Below are 26,892 nucleotides of genomic sequence, written 5' to 3' on the forward strand. Positions count from 1 at the left end.
GTTCTAAATCTCTAATAATTAGAGAAATGCAAATCAAAACAATGCTGAGGTATGACCTCACACCTAGCTGATTGGCTAAAATGATGGTAGGGGAGAGTAATGAATGTTGGAGGGGATGTTCCCAAATTGGGACATTAATTGCTTATGGAGTTGTGAACTGATCCAATCATTCTGGATGGCAATTTGGAACTATGCCCAAAGGGCTCTAAAAGACCGCCTGCTCTTTGATCCAGCCATACCATTGTTTGGTTTGTACCCCAAAGAGATCATAGATAAACAGACTTATACGAAAATATTTATAGCTGCGCTTTTTGTGGTGGTAAAAACCTGGAAAACAAAGGTATGCCTTTCTATTGGGGAATGGCTGAACAAATTGTGGTATATGCTGGTGATGGAATACTATTGTGCTCAAAGGAATAATAAACTGGAGGAATTCCATATGAACTGGAAAGACCTCCAGGCACTGATGCAGAGTGAAAGGAGCAGAGCCAGAAGAACATTGTACATAGAGACCAATACACTGTGGTAAAATAGAATGCAATGGTCCAGGACAATTCTGAGGGACTCATGGAAAAGAACACTACTCACATTCAGAGGAAGAACTACAGGAAAGGAAACACAGAAGAAAAACAACTGCTTGAACACAAGGTTTGAGGTGGACATGATTGGGGATGTAGACTAGAAACTACCACACCAATGCAACTATCAACAATTTGGAAATAAGTCTTAACACATGTTAAAAGCAGTGGAAATGCACATTGGCTATGGGGTGGGGGAGGAGGTCGGTGGGGTGAAGGGGAAAGTAAGAAAATGAATCATATAACCAGGATAATTTTTCTAAAAAAAAATTACTGAAAAAATAAAATAAAAAATCAATGGTCATTTAAGTACTTACTATATGTTAGTCTCATTTTAATCATTAGGCATGAGAAGACCAAAATGAAGAGTCACTGCCCTAAAGGAGTGTATTTTCTACTCACAACTCTCTCTCTTTCTCTCTCTCTCTGTATCTCTCTCTCTCTCTCTTTCTCTCTCTCTTACACACACACACACACACACACACGTACATATGTACATATATACACAGATACAATTGTGTGTGTGTATATAGATATATACATATATGCATACACACATTCAAAATGAAAATAAGGTAATTTTATGTTTTTTTGTACCTCTACTATACAAGCTTAAAAAGTACATTCTGAAGTACAATTTCTATTTAATAATCAAATAAGTCATTTAAGTGTCTGGTATCATGTAACTGAGTAGGTTCTTAGGTACTGAGAGAGCTATGAAGATAAATAAGACATGGTTTGTACCCTCAAGGAAATCAGAACATATTAGCCATTTATTTTCCTTGTAGTTAGTGAGGTTTGAACCTCTTTAGATCACAGTGGATTTCTGGTTTACTTAGTAACTAAGCAGTACTTTTTCAACCACTAATGGTAGCCTTTTATCCCTGAAAGTTCTAGAATAAAAATATGCATGGGAATAGGCTGTATTTTTACTATTACAGAAATTTATCAGTAATTATATATTTTAGCATAACAATGATATTTAAGAGATCATTTAATCCCTAAAATGGACATCAAAAGATAGTAAAGCCCAAAAAGTGTAAATGACTTTACCAAAATCTCATGGCTATTGCCAGTATTAAATCTAGTGGCAAAATTATAGAATGTAGAGCAGTGATTCCCAAAGTGGGTGCTACCGCCCCCTGGTGGATGCTGCAGAGATCCAGGAAAGTGGTGATGGCCACAGGAGCATTTATCTTTCCTATTAATTGCTATTTAAAATTAAAAAAAAAAAACAAAAACTTAATTTCCAGGGGGCTAAGTAACATTTTTTTCTGGGAAGGGGGCGGTAGGCTAAAAATTTGGGAACCACTGATGTAGAGTGAGAAAGGAACTCTCTAAGAAGAGTTCAGCTAGACTCTGCTTGAAGAAGAAGTGAGTGGGAAGCTACCAATGCTGGAGGCAGCCAGTGATCATTTGAAAAGCCACATTTTACAGAACTTTTGCTAATACTGAACCTCTTTGCTCTCTCCCACTTCTATCCATGGCCTTCATGAATCTGAAGTTGGGAATAACAGTGGAAGTTCTGAGAGAAAGAATATGAGACAGGTGTTAAAGTCATCTAGATAGAAGTTATGATCTTGAATAGATTATATGGTTGGATAGGAATTAACTTCAGATGATGAGAAGTGAAGATGGATCAGTAGTCTGGAAATGTCAACAGGAAATGGCCAAATATTTGAGTATATAGGAAGAAAAATGTGTATTGACTTGCCATTTTGAACTGTTGCAAATACCGTATCAAAAACCTGACTGAAAAGTCTAGTGATGTCAACCTTACTTGCTATATATAAAATATGCCAATATCCAAGTCAGTATCTTAAGAGTATTGTTAATATATGAATCTATGCTGCTTTGCTTAACTTATCAGTGACCTCTAATAAGATGACAAAATTGGCTGTATGTCTTTTGTAAACAGGGTCTTAATACATTTGAACTAACCAAAACTCTTTTTGTTGTTTGCAGCTGTTGAGATTTTATCTTCTGTACTAGTCTCACTTTCTATGTCACATTAAATGACAATAAAATTATAGTAGGGAACATGGTAATGTATAAAGGGTTACATAAATTCTCAATAATATCTGTAATAAAATATACATGTCTCTTGTAGATCACATTATCAATGAAAACCATGAAAAGTAACACTTCAAAAGAGTTGCTTATTTAAATTATAGCAGAGTAGGCAACCATTAACCTGAATGTTATTCAAGCTACCAAGCTAAGTGCTTCTCAGACTGAAAGTGTGGTTTCCATCCAATTAAAAAAATGGCTGAAGGCAACATGAAGGAATGAAATGGAAAACAAAAATAGAAACTATTTTGCAATCAAAGTTAGAGACTTATAAGTGAATTCAACATTATTCAATTTTTAAGAAGTTGAAGTCTGTATCATCAGATTCTTTTGCATTTCTTATCCTTATTCTCGTTTACCCAATCTATTAATAGCAGAGGAATAAGTATCTCTGGCATGGGTGATTCTTACTGGCAAGAAGAACACATTTAATTCTTTTCTCCACTTTGGCACTTGTAAAAAGGAGGTTTGGGGAGTAAGGGAACAAACTATTTCCTTCTAGAAAAGGTTTAGAGAAAATAAATTAAGTATTTAGACTTTCCAGGATGATAATTTGGGGAAAATAGGTTGTCAATATCAGCATGCATTTCTATCACCTCATATTCCCTATGCTTTTCCCCTTGTAATCTCCTCTCCCTTGTGCTCTATGCACCATTCCTTCTCAATTAAGTCTCCTTTACATATCTAAGGTAGGGAAGAACAATAATCTAGAGTTCTATATTAGTTAGAACATTCATTCACTTACATAAACATATTTACTGAGCATTGATAGATGTGCATTTTGTGTGTATATGTACAGAAAGATGAATTAAACATAGTTTCATTTGCCTTATATATAACATGCTAGGGAAGATATGATGCAGGCAAATACCTAAAATATAAAGCATGTTTGAGTGATTCCAGCAAAGCTCTCTAGTAGTTTGAGTTTAGAGAGTTTATTCCTGAATGGAGGATTGGGAGAAAATGATCTTGAGTTTTATTTTCAAGCTTTCCATAACTGAACCACAACTCTGGAATTCTAAGGTTGCTGTTGTAATAAGTCATCTCAAAAAGTCATCGTATGACATGGAGATCCAGCACTCAAGGTCATTTCCCCTACTATTTTTCTTCTTCTTTTTTAGATTTTATTTACTTGATTAATTAAGAAAATTTTCCTATGGTTACATGATTCATGATTTTTCCCTCCCCTCCTCCCAGCCTCCTCCTGTAGCCAATGTGCAATTCCACTGGGTTTTACATGTGTCATTGATCAAGACCTATTTCCATATTAGTGATATTTGCACTAGGGCAGTGATGGGAAAACCTTTTAAAGAGGGGGCCAAAGGAAAGGAAATGCTCATCTGTCAGTCTGTTGTTTCTAAGGCAAATCTTTCAAAGCTTCATTGTTTTGTATCCTACTCATTGTATTCATCAGATTAGGAATAATGTGCAGCCAGAAAGAACATTTCAAGGGGCTGCATTTGGCCCATGGGCCAGAGTTTGCCCATCATTGCTAGGGTGGTCGTTTAGAGTCTGCATCCCCCATCATATCCTCATCAACCCATATGATCAAGCAGTTGTTTTTCTTCTGTGTTTTTACTCTCACAGTTCTTTCTCTGGATATGGATAACGTCCTTTCTCATAATTCCCTCAGAATTGTTCTGAGTCATTTGATTGCTGCTAGTAGAGAAGTCCATTACATTAGACTGTGCCACAGTGTATCTGTCTGTGTGTAAGATTCTCCTGGTTCTGCTCCTTTCACTCTGCATCAATTCCTGGAGGTCATTCCAGTTCACATGGAGTGCCTTCAGTTCATTATTCTTTTTAGCACAATAGAATTCCATCACCAACAGATACCACAATTTGTTCAACCATTCCTCAATTGAAGGGCATCCCCTCATGCTCATTTTCCAATTTTTTGCCACCTCAAAGAGCGAGGCTATAAATATTTTTGTACAAGTCTTTTTCCTTATTAGCTCTTTGGGGTATAAACACAGCACCCACTACTCTTCTACATGTGTTCTCGCTTCTAGTCAAATTATTTCCCTAACATGTATTACCCTTTTCTGTCTCTACTGTTGTTATTCATATTGTTCCTCACTCCCTGTATACATGTATCTATTGTTACTAAATAGAATCATACCAATCCTTCAAGGACCAAATTCAAAACCATTTATTTTTACTAGATATGTAATGTTTAAGTTAAGTTCACCAGAACCCTCCCTAATTATTATGATTACTCCCTCTTCTGAACTTCTAGAACACTATATACAAAGCACATGGTGCCTTTCACATAGTAGGTGCCTGTTGTTATTGTTTGTCCTTTATTTTCAAACAGGACCAACCATCAGGGGATGATAACTTGATTGGGTGAATAAATTGGATTGGACGAAGAGTTGCATGAAGTCAGCCTCACTCTCTCTTCCAGAGTCATTGAAGTCCAACTGGTAAGACAAGAGTTATGACAAATGGCGATGGCCAGAGATGTAGTACATGGCCTTGGCATTTTTACTATTTGAGGAAGTTCTGAACTCCTGAGAGTCTGTTTCAGCCACCTTCATGCCTGTTGGAACAAATTCTTCTAATTTACCCATTCCACTTGTGGAAGTTTTCACAAGCTTGGGATAGACATCCCCATTAAATTGATTTCTATATTATGTCCTTAACCACATTATGACTTGTATTCTAGATATTTGTATATTTGCCATCACCTACTAGATTATAAGGTGTTTGATATCAGGGATCATTGCTTATTTGTGCATCTTTAAATCTCACATATACTTAGGACAGCATCTTATGCCTAATATCAACCCAGTAGTTGATGAATGAGTAAATGAATGAATAGAATTAATTCATAATCTTTACAACTACATTTGAATTACAATAGTAGGTGGTGAGTTCTGCAACATCTAAGGAGGATTAGGTATTGAAAGAACTTTATGAATGTCTTTAGGCTGGCTTAGAATAAAGTGAGTGGTTGAATCTGAGTAAATTATATCCTTTGGATACTATTCCCGTTAATAAAATGCCTAAAGTGAAACCTAATCAAATGGAACTTTTGAGGCTAAGGTAAGGAACAGAGAAACTATTATTAGATTATTCCTCTGGACCTTTGAGAAAATTTTAATCTTATCAGTTCAATCATCATCCAAAGCTCTTAAGACAGTGACCTAGCTCTCAATGGTGAAGTGCTCAGAGCACTCTCAAGAATCTATGCAAAAGATTATAGACCATTATGGAACATAGTTAGATAGATGACTGAAGGTAAGGTTTAAAAAGTTAGAAGGGATGCTGACCAGGGAAACTTCACATGTATCCCAAGATTTCATTATCAAGACAGAGTTAAAAGCTGTCAGTGAATTTTGCTACTAAGGCAGTACATTCTCCAGTGAAGTAGAAAAACAAATCAAGAAGGGCAGTGAGTCCTTCAGGAAACTAACAGAGCATGGCATCAATGTGGCATCAAATGCCAGACTTGTCAAGACCCAAGCCAGAGAACCCTTAATCCTGGCGTCAGAAGGTGCAGAAGCTCAGAGGAGGAAAGCACCATATAAAGAGGAAAGAGAAGATCCCCAGTATAGTAACTGAAATCCTCTAGAAGGTACTAAGACCTCAATGGACAGTGCTGTGCAAATTTTAGACACTGGCACTAAAGGATACTGTATGAGTAACATCAGTTTCTTAGTGGTCAACAGAACTTACTCTAACAAATACTAGGCTTTAGAGTTAGAGAAGGGTTCATCTTTGGAATAAAGATAAAAAGTTTTAGACCTTGTCTGACTCCAGTTAAAAGAGAATCGCTTTACTCCCCTCTCATGCAGAGCAACCAGTTTCCCTTGGAAGCAACTCTGCCTATGAAACCAATCCTTGCCTTGTCTACTACCTCAGAACTGACTTTTTCTTTGTGTGACAATAACTTTTGCTTAGGACTGATTTCTGTCTCATCCATATTTTCATCTCAGTCCGATCTTTGTCATAAACCTAACTGGGCCATGGCATGTGAGCATTCACATGCAGGTTAAATCTTCTGATGGTGTCACTGATGGCCCAAGACAGATTAAGACCAATCTAGAAATGTAAAGAATAGACATTTTTACATCTAAACCATAGAATTATGAGACTTACTGGTCACCAAGACACATTTGGCTTTTAAGCCAATTTCACTTATACTATCAACAATTTATACTAAAAATGATATGGCCAGACAGGATTACCAAGCAGGTAGCAATAGAAGTTTATCAATATGCATGTAATCAGTGAAGCATCATAGAACTATTGGGCTTCAGGAAAACAAGGAGAAGAGGTTATCAAACAATTTCTATATGATGGAAGTGTGTGAACCCAATCTTCCAGTGGGGCGGGAAATGTTTTTAAAACAGAATAGCTAATTAGATTATTTAGTCACCATTTTCATAAAACAATAAATAAATGTTTATTTAAAACCTTTTATTTTCCAGGTACTTTTCTGGGTGCTTGGAAGACAAATATAAATATAGAAATGATCCCTAACTTTGAGTAGCTTATATTATTGAATTATCCTAGATGTAATGGGATAAAGAGAGTCAAGGAAGACTGAATTGCAAAAATCTAGCTAAAAAAAATCTCATAAGCTAATAAGTCCTATTTATACTCCAAAAGGAATCTTCAGTATAACATATATGAAAAGTGCTCATTTATTTTCTTCCTGAAGTCCTCCAGGGAGATCTAATCTACTACCTCCACAGGCAAACTACTCTACTTTTGAATAGCTCTAATTACTATGAAGTTTTTCTTAATATAAAAACCTAAATTTGTTTCTTTGTAACTTCTTCCCATTATACTTGGCCCTGCCATCTGGAGCCAATGAGAACATTTTTTTTTGCATTTCTTCAAATATTTGAAAACAGATTTAATGATCCCTGAGTCTTCTCTTTTTTAGAGTTAAATAACTGCTTTCCTTCAACCAGTCTTTGTATGATTTGAACTCATGGCCCAGCTCCAGTGGGCAGAGAGGCAGCCTGGCACAGTGAGTAGAGAACTAGATTTTAATACAGAAGATGTGGTTTCAGACTATATCCCAAACATTTATAAGATATGTGACCCTGACATATTTAATAGTAATTTAGTTCTTGAGGGTTTGTAATTACATATCTATAATCCTTTGATTTGATCCTCAACAAATGAGATTATTATATATTTATGATTATAAATCTTAAAAAGTTATATAAATGATATAGTAGTAGTAGTAATATTTTAATTGTAAGACTGAGAAATAGATAAAATTATTATTCTCAATTTACAAATGAGAAGTCTGGGATCTCATAGCTAACAAAGGTTTGAGTAGAATTAGAATTCTTGTCTTTCTGCCTTCAAGTCCAGCACTTTATCCACTATCATATAGCTTTCAATTCACTGAACTGTTCTATGCCAGTTTTTACACTAATTAATTAATTGATTAATTTGCTTTCTCACCCCAACACTGAATCATATTAAACTTGAAAGACAGTAAAATCCTCAAATCTTTTTCAAACTTCTAACTAACCACGTTTCTCTACCTCACTCTTGTCAGACTGAACTTTGTATCTTAATTATAAGACTTTACAATTATCTCTATTGAATTATATCTTATTAGAATTTGAATACAGTTTTAAGCTACCTTGTAGCTTTGTATGATCTGTAAATTCATGGATATATCTTTATCCAAGTTACCTGTAAAACTGTTCAGAAGCATGGGACCAAGCAAAGATGTCTGGGTTACTCCACTAGACTCCTTTTGGCAAGTTAACATTGAACCATTATTGACTACTCTTTAAATTCAGCCATTCGCAGAGTTCTGAACCCATTGAATTGCATTATTCAATCAATAAACATTGATTAAGTGCCTACTATATGCCAAGTACTATTTTCTGATACATTTCTCTCCCTCTGTTCCACAATGAGATACTTCTTCACATCAGTTGTTAAAACCAATGTCAACTCTACCTATATCATTTTCTTTATCTACCTAAAATAACCTGACAAAAAAGGAAAGAGGTTTAAGCAGTATTACCTCTTCTTGATGAAGCCAAACTCAATTGGATTTTTGTAATCACCATTTCCTTTTCTCATTCACTAATTAGCACATTAAAAGTCTGTTATGGGATTTTTCTCTTTCATTTAAATGATAGTAAGTGACCTATAGTTTACAGAATTTATTCTCTCTGTTGCTTTTTCTTTTCTTTTCATACAATGGCAAATTTGCCTTTTTCTAGTACTGTCAGATATCTCCCATTCTCTGTGGTATTTCAGGTATAACTTAGGGTAGACAAGCATTGGAACCATTCAAGAAAGGTGGGGAATGGGGATAGAGACAGGGATTGATGAACCTGAGAATGTGAGACACTGAAACCAACAATTAGTGATTTGGCAATTTTTTCTATATCTGGTCCCACTAAGTATAATATTTTTGTATACTTGGAATTAAGATGTGTGTGTTTGAATATGTTATCACTTTTACATGTAGGCATTTTAGTGGGTGTTTGCCCTCTTTTCTCTAATACCTTATTCAAGTTCTTGAAAACAAAGATTCTATTTTCTTCCTCTTTTATAACAGAAATTGTCACATTGCCCTGCACATGATAAACTCTTAAATGCCATTGGAGTTGGCTAATCCACAAAAGTAACAGATGGGTTTTTGGATTAAAAAAAGTGACATTGTAAACATAGATCATAGATAGTCATGGTCAAAAGAATGAAAACCACAAATGGTATACATTTGCCATTTATAAAGGATTGATGGCTATAGAATTAGAGATGGCCTAAAGCAAAACTGTTGCTATGATTGGCTCAATCTCTTTTGTACCTACTTTACCCAGCCTGACATGGCTCCATTTTAGTAGTTTTAAATCTTTGTACTCTCTTTCTAGCCCAACCTCTTAGAAAATGATCTAGTATCAGTCATTTATACTTTTACCATTTGCATTGGTAAATCAGGTTGAGGGTAACCAATAGGTTGCCAACCCACTGGTGAGTTAGGGTGATATCTGCCCCAGGCATGTGAAGATTTCCCCTCACAGAATAGGCAAATAAAAATGATTTGTTCCAGTGGCTATGAAAGTGAAGCACACAGGTGTTGTGGAGTGTTTAAAGCTTGGTTAGTCACTGAAGAAACTAAGATTATCCACTGCATCCTGAGCCATCACCAGTCATCTTGCCTTTTTTTTTTCCCCACTGGACTTCAATGACTTTTAAAGATGAGTAAGAATAATGACTTTGTGCAACTCTATCTCACTGAATAGAATTTATGTGTGAGTCAAAAGATATCACCATTTTTGTCCTGTTAAAGTTCAAAAGACAACAACCGATGTATGTATTTTGACATGAATGTACCTGAATTTTGAAACATTTCTCTAATTATAGAATGAAAGTTTGTACCTCATTAAGTGAATTTCAGGTACCAATGAAAATAGAGGAGGATTCCCTGGAACCCCTAAGTTTAGGTGTTCTCCTACTACATCTGTTAGGAATTGTTCTGGTTCTCAGTTTTCATCTAAAGGGAACAGCTGTGAATATCACACTAATGATGCCCTAGTCTAACAACAAAGGTGAGTGGTTTGGTACCAGAGCCAGAATTAAGGGCAAGAAAAGCAGATGCAACACAGAGGGGGATGTAAAAAGGAACAGTTTTTAATATTTCTTTCATATATATACATATTTCTAATGCCAAAAAAATCAACTTTCCAAAGATTATGGGTGTTTATTTTGTGACGAATCAAGCTGCAGGTGTGACCGTGAAAGCTCAAGGACCTTGGTGGACAGTAATACATAAGGGCCACAATTTGGAAGTACAGAACTGAAATTTTTAGATCCTAATTAGGACAAACAAATGCCTTACTTTGTCTCTAGGTCTATTAACCTTTTAGCAAAGATGTCTTTTGCCTCCATTTGAGATAATGTTCCTTTATATTTTTTTCCTAGAAAAAGCTAAGACACATAGCAACTATCTGTTAATAATAATAGCTAACATTTATATAGCAGCAAGATGGTACAATAGATACAATGCTGGGTCTGGAGTAAAGAAGATCTGATTTCAAATCTGGTCTCAGACACTTACTTGCTGTGTAACCTTGGTCAAGTCACTTAGCCCTATTTCTCTCAGTTACCTCATCTAAAAAAATTAGCTGGAGAAAGAAATGGAAAACATATTAAGTATTTTTTTGCCAATAAATCCACAAATAGAATTATGAAGAGTCAGACGTGACTGAAATAACTGAATTTATATAACTTCTGAAGGTTTGCAGAACACTTTATATTTACTTCTTATTTCATTTGATAGTTACAGTTCTATGAAGTAGGCATTTTTTATTATTATGCACATTTGACAGATGAAAAAACTGGGGCTTGAGAGAAGCTAAGTTATTAGCCTGAGATCAGTTACTGTGTCTTTGAGGAGGTATTTTAATTCAGTTCTCTCTGACTTCAGATTAGACTAGCTACACTGAGGTTTTCAAATTCTTCATTTATATAGTCTCTATAAATGATAAACAATCTTTCATTTTATAACTGAACAAATTAAGCCACAGGGAGGCTGAAAGATTTGCTCAAAGTCACATAGATATTAAGCATCAGGGCTGGGAATTAAATCTTAGTATTTTAAATAGTCTGTATCATTCTATTCCAGCCACCTGTGTAGTATCTTTACTAGTTTCTTTTTAGTGCACACATGAAGTTGCTCTCTTTAAAGTCTTTAGCATCCCTGGTGGACACCAAATGCTACTTAGCTTGCAAACACCTAGTTTGCTCTCTATATGACAAGCACACACTTTGGTAGTATCACTAAGCATCTTGGAATAACTCCTGTTGTTTGGGTTCAAAATTAATCTAGGATATAGAATGTAATGTTGCTCCAATTATTAAAATATGATACCTACCACCTGTAATTTGCTTATGAGCCCCCACCCCATCTGTTTTCTCCTTTCAATTCTCTATCCCCTCTGTTAACAAGATGCAGAGTCTTAACATACTGTGATTACAGGTTATTTTCCATATGAAAAATATGACCTAAATACATCGAGTACTCCTATATGAGCAATGATCTTCCAACCATTTCCTATAAATGCCCCTGGATATGATTTCAAACTATACACAATGATGGCTCATAGAAAAGAAGAAAAGGGGAAGGTCATCTATACAAACTAAATATTGGAAAGGAATGAAGACAAGAGCAGTCTTCCCCAGCCTGCTGGCCCAACAGAATTCACTTGAATAATTAATCTTGATAGTTCTAGATCTATTCTATTTTTAACAGCTACTTTTTGTCTGCTTTCTAGGTACCTCAGGCAAACAATGGTCCTGCCTTCAAACTTTCTCAGGTGACCCTGCTCATTAATGCCCAAAGTTGCTCTGAATTCCTCAAACTGATTATTTCCTCCAGTTAAATAATATCCTATTATTTTAAACTATGACAATTTGTTCATTTGTTTCCCACACAATGAACATCCACTTTGTTTCTAGGTTTTGCTCCCCATTGAAAATATAGTAACACATATTTTTGTATATATAGATCCTTTCCCTTTGCCTTTTTTTTTCTACCTGATTGCCACTGAACAGTTGTGTTATCAGTGAAACATAAGGCTAGGTAGAGTTTTGTTGTATTTCCAATATATTCTAAATTGTTTTCCAGGAAATTTGGATTAACTCACAGCTCCACCAACAGCGTATTATTAGTGTGTTTATAGAAAGCTTTGAAAGACAGAAAAGTTATGAATCTCCTTCCTTAAACCTGGGAGAATTATTACTCTGTGGAGTCATTTCTAGAGGACAAAGTGGCTTCATTCTCTTTTAAGCAGTAGTTATTTTGTAAGGATTGTCTCCCCAGTTGTAAATAATTTTTCAGGGTTTGAAGGAGCCAAAGGCCCAGAAGCAAAATCTTTTTTTTCACCTGAGGAAAAACTTAAATATGATTGCTAACCATTCTGCCCCAGGCTTCCAACTCCTAACCTTCTCAGCTTGCCCCAACTGTGCAGCCAGATGCTACTTTCCCTAGGATGCCTCATCATTGATATGCCCATATCATTAGTAATGTTTCTGTTCTACCTTTTAATTCACAATAGCAAGAGTTTGAGTTGTAACTAGAATGAAGCAACTTGCATTTTGTTCGACAATAAAAACAGTAACTTGGGCCCTGGTGTACTATTTTTTTAAACCTTTATCTTCCTTCTTAGAATCAATGCTATAGATAGTTAACATGAGAATTTTTACCATTACAATATTATATATTTGTTCCAAGGCAGGAGAGTGGAAAGGGTTAGGCAATGGGGGTTAAATAACTTACACAAGGTCATACAGTAAGGAAATGTATGAGACTAGATTTGAACCCAGGACTTCTTGTCTCCAAGCCTGGCTATTTCTAGTATTCTATTTTTTTCTACATTCTAGGTATCATTCTTTTAGCAGTCTAGACTTGCTTTATTTTTACATAGTAGTCAAACCTCAAACAAGTTTTTTCTTACCTGACACAAAATCTTACCCCAGTTGCAAAAACTCAAAGCTGTATTCATAAGGTTAAGTAAGGTGAGCAGCTATTTGCACTCAGTGCTAGGGTGTATGGAGAGGTAAATGGGATGGGTGGTCTTTGGAGTGGGAAGCAAGAGGATTTAATGAGGTTTTCTAATCTAATCTAATACCTGTCCATGTGATTATTCTATATTATTGAAGATTTTCCATAAAAAGCTTCCTTCACCAATCAAAAGCAACACTCTGTAATCTAGATCCTTCTCCATTAGGCTATCCCAAACTTAATCTACCCCGAACTCTTCTTATTTCTCTTTCTTCTGAACTGCTGTCACATCTGATCCTTTCATCATTATATTTTAATACCTCAAGAGATTTGTAATTTCATTGATATGGGCACTCTCTAATCCAACATAAGCTTCAAATTCTATATTGTAGAGGGTCATCAGTTAGTAAATGTTTATTAAGTGCCTACTATTTGCAAGGCAGTGAAATAAGCAGGGGAGATACAAAGACAAAAAATAATTCCTGCTCTCCAGGAATTCACTATCTAATCAGGGAGAAGACATTCAAACAACTATGTACAAATATGATACAGATAGGATCAACTGGAAATAATCAACAGAGGGAGGAATCAGAATAAGGAAGGATCAGGAAAGTCTTCCTATAGAAGGTGGGATTTCCCCCTGGGAGTTGAATTAAACTAGGGAAGGCAAGAGATGAAGATGAGGAAGGAGATCTTTCTAGGCATGGTGGCAGCCAGTCAGGAGATGGACTGGCTTGTTCTGGAATGTCTTGTTCAAGGATAAAGGTGGTGGAGGAAGGGAGAGTGCAAGGCTTAAGAAGACTAGAAAGATGGATGGCTGGTTATAAAGACTTTGAATGCAAAATGGAGATAAGATAGACTTGAAGAATTGTTGAGGTAGAAAACAACAAAAACGTTATGCTTCAGATAGCTTTATAAGGAATGCCACTTAATGGAACTACTAATAATGATGATGAGAGATAGCATTTTTATGCATTTATATTTACATGGCAGACGCTGTGCTAAGTGCTTTGCAAATATCTCATGAGATCCTCACAATACCCTGGTGAATGACATAGGTGATATAATTATTCTCAATTTTACAAAAGATGAAACTGAGTAAAACTGAGGTCTTTTTTTGGCTTGTCCAAAACTATAGTGCAAATATCTGCAGCCATATTCGAACTTAGTTTTCCTTTCTCCTTGTAAAACGTTCTATTCATTTGCTTCACCTAGCTAGACTGATCCTTAGGAAACAGAATATTGCCCCTCACAGAGTCACATTTGATGCCTTTCCAATTTGACAGGATCTGTGTGAAATTGAAATACACTGGCAGGGTCTTTAGGCATTTAATTTCATTTCCATGTTATATCAAGTCATATGAATAGAATTCTGATGAAGGTCGCAGAAAGCACATATGGATTAAGCTTGTTATTTATCTTTTTATAGCAATATGACTAGTCCTTACTGAATATATGATATGAATGGGTATGTAATGACCAATCAGAATGCTTCATGATGAAGCACACAACCACCCTTTTGACAGAAGGATGATGAACTCAAAGTAAAGAATGAGATGCATTTTGCACCAGGGTAAACGTGGGAATTTTGTTTTCTTTCTTGATTGCTTATTTGTTACAAGGATTGTATTTTTTTCCCTTTCTTTTTACTTTAGAGTGGAGAGTGCTTTGGGGAGGAAGAATAAGTAGAAATAATGTAGTCAAAGAAAGAGAAGCAAGAAAAGGATTCATAGACAGAAATGAACAGAATCAAGTTCAAAAGTTCAGAAGGAAACAGCAGGATATTGAAGATAACAGGTCAAATTTATTAGATACTCCTTTGGAAAAAAGCAAGCTGTACAGAAAAGAAAATCAGTTATACATATATTCCTCCTTTTCTGTTTGACTTGGTTTATGGAAATGTTCTTTTGGTGCTTAAGTTCAAGAAAATGTTTTAGTTAAAATAAAATTAAAAAACTTACTTTGGCAGAGTTTGTGTATTTTTGTATCCCTCACAATATAGCACACTGCCTTGCACATTGTGGGTGACATAACAATAATGAATAGGATAGAATTTATTGGAAACTAGATTTTTTAATTATTTAAAATTCTCTCCCTGCAATTTCTTCTAATATACAGTTACACTCTCCATTTCACAGGTACTCCCAGCTACCTCCAGACATTTTCTCTGGCTCTCCCCCATGCCTGAAACACTCCCCTCCTCGACAGCCCCTGTCATCACTGGATTTAAATTAGACTAAAATCCCATCTTTTACTGGAAACTTTCCTCATTTCTTTTACTTCTAGTGCCTTCCTTCTGTTAATTATTTCCTGTTAATATTGTATATAGCTTGCTTTGTACATGTCTATTTACATGTAATCTCTCCTCATTAAATTCTAAGCTTCTTAAGGACAGAGATTATCTTTTGCCTCTTTTTGTATCCTCAACACTTAGCATAGTACCTGGCATATACTAGACAACAATGTTTATTGAATGATTGATTCCCTGATTGTTAATAGATAAAACAATGTTACAAGGGGCAGTTAGTTCCACAAGAACAAAGCCATAAATGTTATAAATGGTCAACTAATAAATCCTCCAGACTTTTATGTAGTTTCTGTGCCAGCCAAATAGACCTATTTGTTCTTTGGAGTTAGCACTCTGTATCCTACTTCTCTATCTTTTAGAATCCCAGGTTTGCTCAGATCATATGCCTTGCCCTATCAGAAGCTTTTGCTTCTCCTTTTCCTTATTAGTGATTTACATATGTATATATGAATACATACACGCATACCTATATACACAATATATATCCACATTGGGACTGTTTACATATTATATTTACCAACAGAACATACATTTCTTAGGGACAGGAACTATTTTTCATTTTGCATTAGTATTCCTAGTATTTAGCATTGTGAACATCATAAATAACTTTTGAATTGGGTCAGTGACTATTATAGTGGAGTTCTGTGGCTTTGTAGTAAAATCTGATTAAACTATACTAATACTAATGATAGTAATGTCAAATGAGAGGGCAGATCAGTGGCAAACCTTTTCTGAGTTCGAGTGCCCAGAGAGCAAATTCAAGCTGTCGATGAGCTCCTGGATTACTGGAGAGAGTTGAGGGAGAAAGTGCTTGCTTTGGGCCATTGGGCAGAGGGGTGGGGCATTCAAAAATTCCCTCAGGTGCTGGGAAGAGGGAGATCTGAGCAGCTCCCTGAGTGCCAGACTCTACACGTGTGTTATGTCTTCACCCACACTGTTCTATAACATGATACATTTTTATAGATTCATAATTGAATGGAAGGTATAGGGAATACAAGATCCTACTGTTATCATGATTTGTTAACTATACAAAAAGCATTTGGAAATAAGAGTTTCAAAAGCAACACTTTGGACTAAGACAGAAAATGAGACATACAAGTGCCACAACTGGTGTTCTTTGTAAGCTTTACTCTAACCTGTTGAACCACAATGTTTAGTAACCTGTCTCCTATATCTATAAGGTACTAGAGAAATAGATAGATGCTTCATTAAAAAATCCTAGCAAATGAGTGAATTATATAAGAAACAAGCTCAAAGAACAGCTAAGGGACTCCAAGATGGTCTGAGGAACAAATATTGACTACTGTATCCCAATACTTTTACTATTAACTTGAGCCATCTCTGTGAAAGACTATCTAGTTATGTTTTTATCTCCCATGGTTTAAAAATGATTCTTCTGAAGAATGAAGAGAGATTACATTCCATGCTGGTGTGGGAATGTAGAAAAATCAGACATTAGCCTGGGGTTATAGGACTGGAGAATGGGGGGGACACATCAGATGCTAGTAAAAAGTGGTAGTTAACCATTTAGGGTCCAAAATGTGTGATGCCTGATTCTTCACAATGTTGCCATTCTTTTGCTTTAAATTATAAGGTGAGATCCTATTTTTTAACAACTGTATCTAAGAGGAGGGGATTTTTCCATGGTGTAAGGGCTGAATCAATGTTGAAGATCTTGAATTCAGGACCCAGATAGAAACTTTTGGGTATAGCAAAGATTTCCTATAAATATCTAAAGAATCTGTTTTCACAGACATGATTCTTTAAAATATGTAACAATATGGATAATTTTGCTCAATCACCCTTAAGCACAGTATAGAGATACAAATGACTACCAATAATCATTACTTATGGGGCAGATAGGTGGCTCAGTAGATGGAGAGTCAGACCTAGAGACAAGAAGTCCTGGGTTCAATTTGAACTGAGATACTCCCTATTTATGTGCTCTGGACAAGTCATTAACCCCTATTAAGTAGTCCTTACTACTAGTCTGCCTTAGAAATGATATCTAGTATCAATTCTAAGATAGGCAGTATTTTTTTAAAGGCATTACTTATATCAGTGGTTCCCAAACTTTTTTGGCCTACTGCCCCCTTTCCAGAAAAAATATTACTTAGCACCCCCCGTCACATACGATCACCTCCCCCTTACAGTTATTCACCACTACCAAATGCACGTGTGGCCATCACCACCTCCCTGGATCTCTGCAGCACCCACCAGGGGGCAATAGCTCCCACTTTGGGTATCACTGTCTTATATGATAGAAGATTTTTTATATAATATCCCAAAGGAAAAGGGATTTTACATAGATGGTAAGTTCCCATAGACGTAATCCATAGTCCCTCAAAAATTTCAACTTGACCATTCACATAGGAAAAGCAAAGTGCATAAATAATGAACTGAATCTAGAATTGAATAACAAGAAAAGAACAATTTGAAATGTATTTGGAATGGGGAATAGAATGACATCACTTTCAGTCATCTCAGTTTCTTTCTAAAACAGTGCCAATCTTTTAGCATCACAATTTTCTTGTGATACTTCACTGCTAAGAATTTTGGCATAGCATAACATGCAAAGATTTGCAATTGAATGGTATGAATACCGTGCATCATATCATCAACAAAGAATCATGCAGAAGTTGGTAGAAAATAATACTATAGACATATATGGTTGAAAAATTAAATGTGCTAGTCATTTTGCGACTTACTAGTTAATCAATGGATAGCTCCTATTACTCTACATTCAATGCCAAAAGATCTATTGGCAACAATCCTACACCTCCAACACTCCCATTAGCTTATTGGGTTGATGGAGATAAATAAGAGTTTCACAAGATCATATGTAGTTAATTGAAATCTAAATTACTGATAGAAATATCAACATCAAGGAGATCATAGATTCATAAAAAAATGAAAGTAATTTGAAATAAGATTAGTATGTGTGGGCATACCTATACAAACTGGAGTATCCATCTTATGGGGAATGAAACATCTTGCAGGAGAAAAATTAGAGGAAGACTTTCAATTGCTTGCAGAGTCACTGAAGCATATACAAGATGGCATCCCAGATGCTAAGATTTGGTTCATCAGGATTAATTTTAATGGGTCACTAAGTTAGGCCTAACTAGAAATTACTAGGTAACTACAGTGCATCCTAAAATTTGCATGGATTTTCATGATAAAACTGTTAAACAATTAACCCCCTTTCAATGGGATTATTCCTTTTAACAAGGGAACAAATCTTAATACTGGCTTTCAGAAATGATGAATTAATTTTGTTGTCATATATTTCTTATTGGTTCTGTTGACTGGTTTTGTTTCTGAAAGAAAACAAATATTAAGATATAACCTACCACTCTCTTTTCTTTCAATGCAATACTAGACCAATATAGCAGCTATATGTGGTGTCTTCTTTACTTTGGTGGAAGGGGGCAAAGTTTCATTTCTTGGAGTAACTAACCTGGAGGTAAAATCCTTAGGCAACCTTTGTAACTTTTGATATATAATCTTAAAATTTTAAACTGCTCTGCCTTGGCTTGTAAGCTTTACTGGAAATGCTGAAGATACAATGCAGAACTCAGGGATAGAGATGAATAACAAAATACTTGACATACTCATTATTTGTAGACATTGTTTTAAATTGTTATAATATGTAAATTATGAATTTAAATTAATTTTAACTGTGAGCCAAACACTTTTCAAAATATACTTCATTTGTTAATATATACCCACTTTAGTCCTTCCTCACCCTGAAGAACTATAACAACTTCATGTGACTTTATTATTTCAACCTTAATAACCACTTATACTTAAGAGTTACTGGCTGTAGAGTTTCCAAAGCTATTTTTTAAAAAATAGCTTGAATCTGAGGGTATCAATTTGTTGGTCACTGCATATGCATGTTGGCTTGTGGGTGCTGACCCCAGATCATTCTCTATTTGTCCTCCCATGTGTGTCACTTGACGGGAGATGCCTGTATTTAAAAAATCACTCCTCATTCTTTGACAAACTTCTTTGAGAATTAATACTCTTATCTTCAATGACAAAGTTTCACTTTTTCAACTTCTTAAGTATTATCCTCCTAGGTATTCAAAATCTTTCTCTGATAAACATACTTCTTTCCCACTCAGCTCATGTCATTTTTCTCTTTGATTCATTCTACTAGCACCCACTTACTTTTCACATAAAAAAAAAGTTTTTCATAGGTTGATTAATTGCTTTCACCTCGCTATTCTTTTTTTTTCCCTTTCCCACTCTCTTTCCCCATTGTAACTTTAATGCTTCCTTGACATCCTTCCAAATTCAACTTCTTTACCCAATATATTCTTCCTGGGCTGTACTAGATATTTCTTCCTATAATTTTATCTGTGTCCCAAGATGTAAGAGAATAGTAACATAAAAGAAGGAGGTTGTCCTCCTTCTACTAGTTACTACTTGTGTGAACAGGTTTATTGTTTTCAAATAATCTTTTGAATGGCTAAAACAAATATAACCTTAGAGGTTTCCCTTATATATGATGCTAGTTATATATTTAGCAAACATATAGAACTCTATGGCAACATGATGAACAGGGACATATGGATTATATGAAAATATATGTACATCCTATATCATATTACTTGCCTTCTTGGGGACATAGGAAGGAGGAGAGGAAGGGAGAAAATACAGATTGCAAAATGTAGGAAAATAAATATTAAAAAGTATTTTTAAAAAACTCAGTTCTTTAGGAGAGATTGCCACAAAGATAAAACCCATTCAATGACGTGCTCAACATCAGCTATAAAAAGGGATTTGCCACTGAAGATGTTCACCAGTATCATGAAGGAAGTCTTATATAGTCCAGTCAGAAGAATTCTCTATTATAAGGTTTTCCAAACCCTCCTGTTTTCATATGGCATTACACTTACTGTAATAAAGATTGAAACACAATAAAATTGTCATTTTAGAAAAATGAATGTAACCAAGTACACTGGTAAAACAGAACACTGATTTATTTTTAAAGACACACACACACACACACACACACACATATATATGTATATATATATGTATATATATATATATATATATATAATGTATGCATATAGGAGGAAATTATATTGCACAGTAGATAGAGTGCTAGTCCTGGAGTCAGGAAAATTCAACTTCCTGAGTTCAAATTTGGCCTCAGACATTTACTAGCTGTATGACTCTGGGAAAGTAACTCAACCCTGTTTTCCTCAGTTTTCCCATATGTAAAATAAGCTGGAGAAGGAAGTAGCAAACCACTTTAGTGGTTTTTGCACCCCCCCCAAAATGGGGTCATAAAGAGTCAGACATGAAATGACTGAGTAACAACAAAATATACATATAATTACATATATGTATAATTATGGATATATGCATGTGTGTCCATATATATTGTACTCTTACTAGAAAAATAAATAAGTTTATATCTAGTACTTAATACAATGAATACAACTTTTCAAATATGTGTAGCAATGGGGGCATAGAATATAACAGTGGAAAGAATATAGAATATAACATGAAGGAGGTGGGGGATTTGATACTGGCTTTGCCCCTAAATGGATTGTGACCTTAGTTAAATCATATAACTTCTGAGCTTTCCCTTTTTCTTATTTGTAAGCAGTGGGGTATGATTTTTGAGCTTCACTCTAGCTTCAATATTCTTTGATACTATAGAGCTTTTTTTTTCTTTTTAAGAAAAAGTTTTGGGTATAGGATAAGGCAGAAGGGCAAAAACAATGACAAGAATTTTAGATGGAGAAGACTTGGGATATGAGCACTGTCTCCAGGCATTTGAAGACTGCCTTGGAAAAGAGTTTAGAATTTGGTTTGACTCCAAACCCTAGGACCAGGAGCAATATATAGAACCTGAAGAAGCACATTTAAGCTTTATGTAGGTATAATCTTGACAACTTTTTGTTGTTGTTATTCAGTTGTTTCAGTCATGTTTACCTCTTCATAATGCCATTTATGGTTTTTTGCTTTGTTTTGTTTTGTTTTGTTTTTTTGCAAAATACTGCAGTGGTTAGCTTTTTGTTTCTTTTTTCTTTGTTGTTGTTATTTTGTTTTTAGCCATTTCTCCTGCTCAATTTACAAATGAGGAAACTGTGGCAAACAGGATTAAATGACTTGGTCAGAGTCATATAATTAGTATCCAAGGTCACATTTCAACACAGATCATCTATACTCTAGGCCTGGCAATCTAGCCATTGTGCCATCTAGTTTCTGTCATAACAGGTAGAGCTAACCAAAAGAGAAATGAAATATTTAAGAAAGTATTTAGTATCTCCAATTAGAAACCTTCAAGCAGAGGCTGGATGATTACTTGTTAGGGATATACTGGAGAAAGGGGTTTTTGTTTGTAGTGGGCAAAAGAAGATGATCTTTGTGGCTCCTTCCAATTTTAAGATTATGTGGTCAATAATTTATAGTCTCAAAATCTACACTAATCAAAGGAGAGTTTATCCTCTCACATTTTCCACATTTGCTCAGTGACGGAAATATTGTTCATCTCTTATTGACCTTTTCATCTCTTTTTTTTCACATTGCAATCAATCGACATCAGTAATAACATCACATTTTCATTATTTTTTTAAATTTAAAAAATTTTGAGGGGGTTATACATGTATTATCATGGAAAATATCTCTACCTTATTCAATTTTGCAAGTGAATAATCACAACTCGACCAGCAATGCATTAGTATAACAATTTCGCCACATTCCCACCAACATTTATTATTTTCCTTTACTGTCAATTTGGCCAATCTGATAGTTATGAGGTGGTATCTCAGAGTTGTTTTGATATGCATTTCTCTAATCGGCAGGCATATAGAACATTTTTATATGATTATTGGTACCTTTGATTTCTTCATCTGAAAGTTGCCTATTCATATCCTTTAATCATTTATCATTTGGGGAATGACTTGGATTCTTATAAATTTGACTTAATTCCTTATATATTTGAGAAATTAGACCTTTATCAGAGAAATTTGTTATAAGATTCTATTCCTAGTGTGTTTCTTCCCTTCTAATCTTGGTTGCATTGGTTTTGTTTGTACAAAAAAATCTTTTTTCCCCCCTTTTTTAGAATATTTTTCCATGGCTACATGATTCATGATCCCTCTTTCCCAATGCTCTTTCCTCCCACCTCCTGAAGCCAACAAGCAGTCCCACTGGTTTATATATGTATCATTGTTCAAAACCTGTTTCCATATTATTCATATCTGCAGTAGAGCGATCCTTTAATATCAAAACCCTAACCATATCCCTATCAAACTACTTGTTCAATCACATATTTTTCTTATGCATTTCTATTTCCACAGTCCTTTCTTTGGACGTGGATAGTGTTCTTTTTTGTAAGTTCTTCTGGATTATCCTGGGTCATTGCATTGCTGCTTGTAGAAAAGTCCATTACATTTGATTGTGCCACATCATACCAGTCTCTGTGTACAATGTACTTATGGCTCTGCTCCTTTCACTCTGTATTAATTCTTGGAGGTCATTCCAGTTCACATGGAATTCCTACAGTTCTTTATTCCTTTCAGCATAATAATATTCCATTACAAATATATACCACAATTTATTGAATCATTCCCCAATTGATGGATACCTCCTCATTTTACGAATTTTTGCTATCTCAAAGAGCATGGCTATGAATATTTTTGTACAAGTCTTTTTCCTTATAATTTCTTTGGGTGTACAAACCCTTTTTAATTTAATATAATCAAAATTGTTCATTTCACATCATGTAGTGTTTCTTATCTTTTATTTGGTCATAAAATCTTCCCTTCTCAATACATCTGACAAGTAAACTATTCTATATTCCCCTAATTTACTTAATTATAAGATCATTATTTATGTTTGTCATATACCCATCCCCCCAAATAAATTATAAACCCATTTTGATCTTATCTTGATATAGGGTAGTGATGGTAAAACTTTTATAGACTAAGAACCCAAACTGCAATCCTCAAGTCACATGTGAGTACCCTGCCTTACACCAGCCAGGAGAGGGAGAAAACAGTTGGATTGGGTTGCTAGGCAGAGGGGTAGGTGATGTGAGAAATGTCCTCAGTTGGGCATGAAGAGTGGGAAGGAAGCAGCCTCCTTGGGCATGTGGGCCATAGGTTTGCCAACATGGATATAATGTGTGAGATATTGATCTTAACCCTAATTTTTGCCTTAGTGTTTTTCAATTTTCCCAGCAATTTTTGTCAAATAGTGAGTTCTTATCCAAAAAAACTGGGATTTGGAGGTTTAACAAACACTAGATTGCTGAGGACATTTACCCTATGTCTATTCTATTGATCCACCTTTCTGTCTCTTAGCCAGTACCAGATTTTTTTGATGACAACTGCTTTATAGTATCATTTAAGTTCGGGTACTGCCAGGCCACCATCTTTCACCTTTTTTTTCATTAGTTTTCTTGATATTCTTGACCTTTTGTTCTTCCAGATGATTTTTATTATTTTGTCTAGTTCTATAAAAGTTTTTTGGTAGTTTGGTAGGAATGACACTGAATAATTAAATTAATTTTAGTATGATTGTACTTTTTATTATATTAGCTTGGTCTGTCCATGAGGAATTAATGTTTTTCCAATTATTTAAATCTAATTTTACTTGATGAAAAGGATTTTGGAATTGAGTTCATATAATTCCATGTTTGTCTTTATAGATAGCTTCCCTAATATTTTATTTATTGTCAAGAGTGACTAGGGGCAGCTGGGTAGCTCAGTGGAGTGAGAGTCAGGCCTAGAGACAGGAGGTCCTAGGTTCAAACCCGGCCTCAACCACTTCCCAGCTGTGTGACCCTGGGCAAGTCACTTGACCCCCATTGCCCACCCTTACCAATCTTCCACCTATGAGACAATACACCAAAGTACAAGGGTTAAAAAAAAGAGTGACTAAATGGACTTTCTCTTTCTAACTGTTGCTGCTGATTTTTGTTGTAAATATATAGAAATCTGATGATTTATGTGGGTTTATTTTGTATCCTGCAACTTTGCTAAAATTATTGATTATTTCAACTAGTTTTTCAGTTGATTTTAAAAGATTCTCTAAGTATACTATCATCTCATTCTCAAAGAGTGATAGTTTGGTTTCTTTATTGCCTACTTTTAAATCTTTCAATTTCTTTTTCTTCTCCAATTGCTAAAGCTAGCATTTCTAGTACAATATTTAAAAATAAAGGTCATAATGGGAAACCTTGCTTCACTCTTGGTTTTATCTGGAAGACTTTAAACTTATCCCTATTGCAGATGATGGTTTTAAATAAATATTACTTATTATTTTAAGGAAAGGTCTTTTTATTCCTATGTTTTCCATAGGAATTGGTATTATATTGTGTCAAAGGCTTTTTTCCCTATCTATTGAGATAATTATGTGTTTTGTGTTAGTTTGATTATTGGTATGGTCAGTTATGCTGATGGTTCTCCTAATATTAAACTAGCATTTCATTCCTGGTATTATTCCAACCTGAACACGGTAAATAATCCTTCTGAAATATTGCTGTAGTCTCTTTGCTGGTATTTTATTTAAGATTTTTGCATCAATGTCCATTAAAGAGATAGGGCTATAATTTTCTTTCTCTGTTTCTGGTCTTACTGGCTTAGATATCAGTACCATATTAGTGTCATAAAAAGAATATGGAAGGACTTCCTTGCTTATTTTGTCAAATAGTTTACCTAGTACAGTGATTAATTATTCTTTTTTTTCTTTCTTTTTTTTTTAAACCCTTGTACTTCGGTGTATTGTCTCATAGGTGGAAGAGCGGTAAGGGTAGGCAATGGTCAAGTGACTTGCCCAGGGTCACACAGCTGGGAAGTGGCTGAGGCCGGGTTTGAACCTAGGACCTCCTGTCTCTAGGCCTGACTCTCACTCCACTGAGCTACCCAGCTGCCCAATTATTCTTTAAATGTTTGATAGAATTCACTTGTGAGTCCATTTGGCCCTGTAGGGTTTTTTCTCTTGGGAAGTTCATTGATGGTTTATTCACTTTTTTTGGGGGGGGGGTATGGGATTATTTAAGCATTATTTTCCTCTTTTGTTAATCTATGCAATTATTTTTTTGTACATATTCATCCATTTCACCTAGATTATCAAATTATTCTCATATAATTGGATGAAATAGCTCCTAATAATTGCTTTAATTTCTCCTTCATTAGAGGTGAAATCACACTTTTCATTTTTGATACTAGCAATTTGATTCTCTTTTTTATTTTTTAGTCAAATTAAACAATGCTCTACTTATTTTATTCCCCCCATAGTATTAGCTTCTACTCTTATTTATTAGTTCAATAGTTCTTTAACTTTAAATTTTATTAATTTCTCCTTTGATTTTTAGAATTTCCAATTTAATCTTTAACTAGGGATTTTAAATTTGCTCTTTTTTACTTTTTCTTAATTGCATAACAAATTAATTGATAACTTTTTCCTCTATTTTATTCATATAGATATTTAGCAATATAAATTTTCCCCTGAGTATTGTTTTGGCTATATCCTATAAGTTCTGATATGTTGTCTCCTCATTGTCATTCTCTTCAATAAAATCAGTGACTCTTTTTATGATTTATTTTTGAGCCATTCATTTTGAAGCATTAGATTTTTCCGAATAATTTTAATTTGCCTTTCCATGATCCCTTATTTATTATGATTTTTGCTGCATTACAATCTGAGAAAGGTGCATTTATTATTTTTGCCTTTTATGCATTTGGTTGTGAAGTTTTTATGCCCTAGTAAAAGATCAATCAATCTTTGTATATGTATCATGTGCTGCTGCAAACAAGGGATATTCCTGTTTATTCCTATTTAATTTTTTCCAGTTAGTTATTTAATTTTTCTAAAATTTCATTCACTTCACTTACATCTTTCTCATTTATTTTTTTGTTAGATGTATCTAGTTCGGATAATAAGGTTGAGGTCCCCCTCTAGTAGAGTTTTACTATTTCTTTCCTCCTTAAGCATCTTTCATTTATTCTTTTAAAATTTGGATGTTATGCCATTTGGTACATATATGTTAAATACTAATATTTCTTCATTGTCTATACTACCTCTAGTCAAGATGCAATTACCTTCCTTATCTCTTTTTTTTAACATTTATTAATATACATTTTTAACATGGTTACCTGATTCATGCTCCTCTTATCCCCTTAACCCCCCCCTTCACCCCCCATGGCCAATGCACATTTCCACTAGTTTTGTCATGTGTCCTTGATCAAGACCAATTTCCAAATTGTTGGTAGTTGCATTGGTGTGGTAGTTTCGAGTCCACACCCTCAATCACGTCCACCCTGACCCATGCGTTCAAGCAGTTGTTTTTCTTATATGTTTCCTCTCCTGCAGTCCTTCCTCTGAATGTGGGTAGCATCTTTACCATAAATCCCTCAGAATTGTCCTGGGTCATTGTATTGCTGCTGGTACAGAGGTCCATTACATTC

Source organism: Gracilinanus agilis, chromosome 5, assembly GCF_016433145.1.
Source record: "Gracilinanus agilis isolate LMUSP501 chromosome 5, AgileGrace, whole genome shotgun sequence".
In the NCBI taxonomy this organism is placed as follows: Eukaryota; Metazoa; Chordata; class Mammalia; order Didelphimorphia; family Didelphidae; genus Gracilinanus; species Gracilinanus agilis.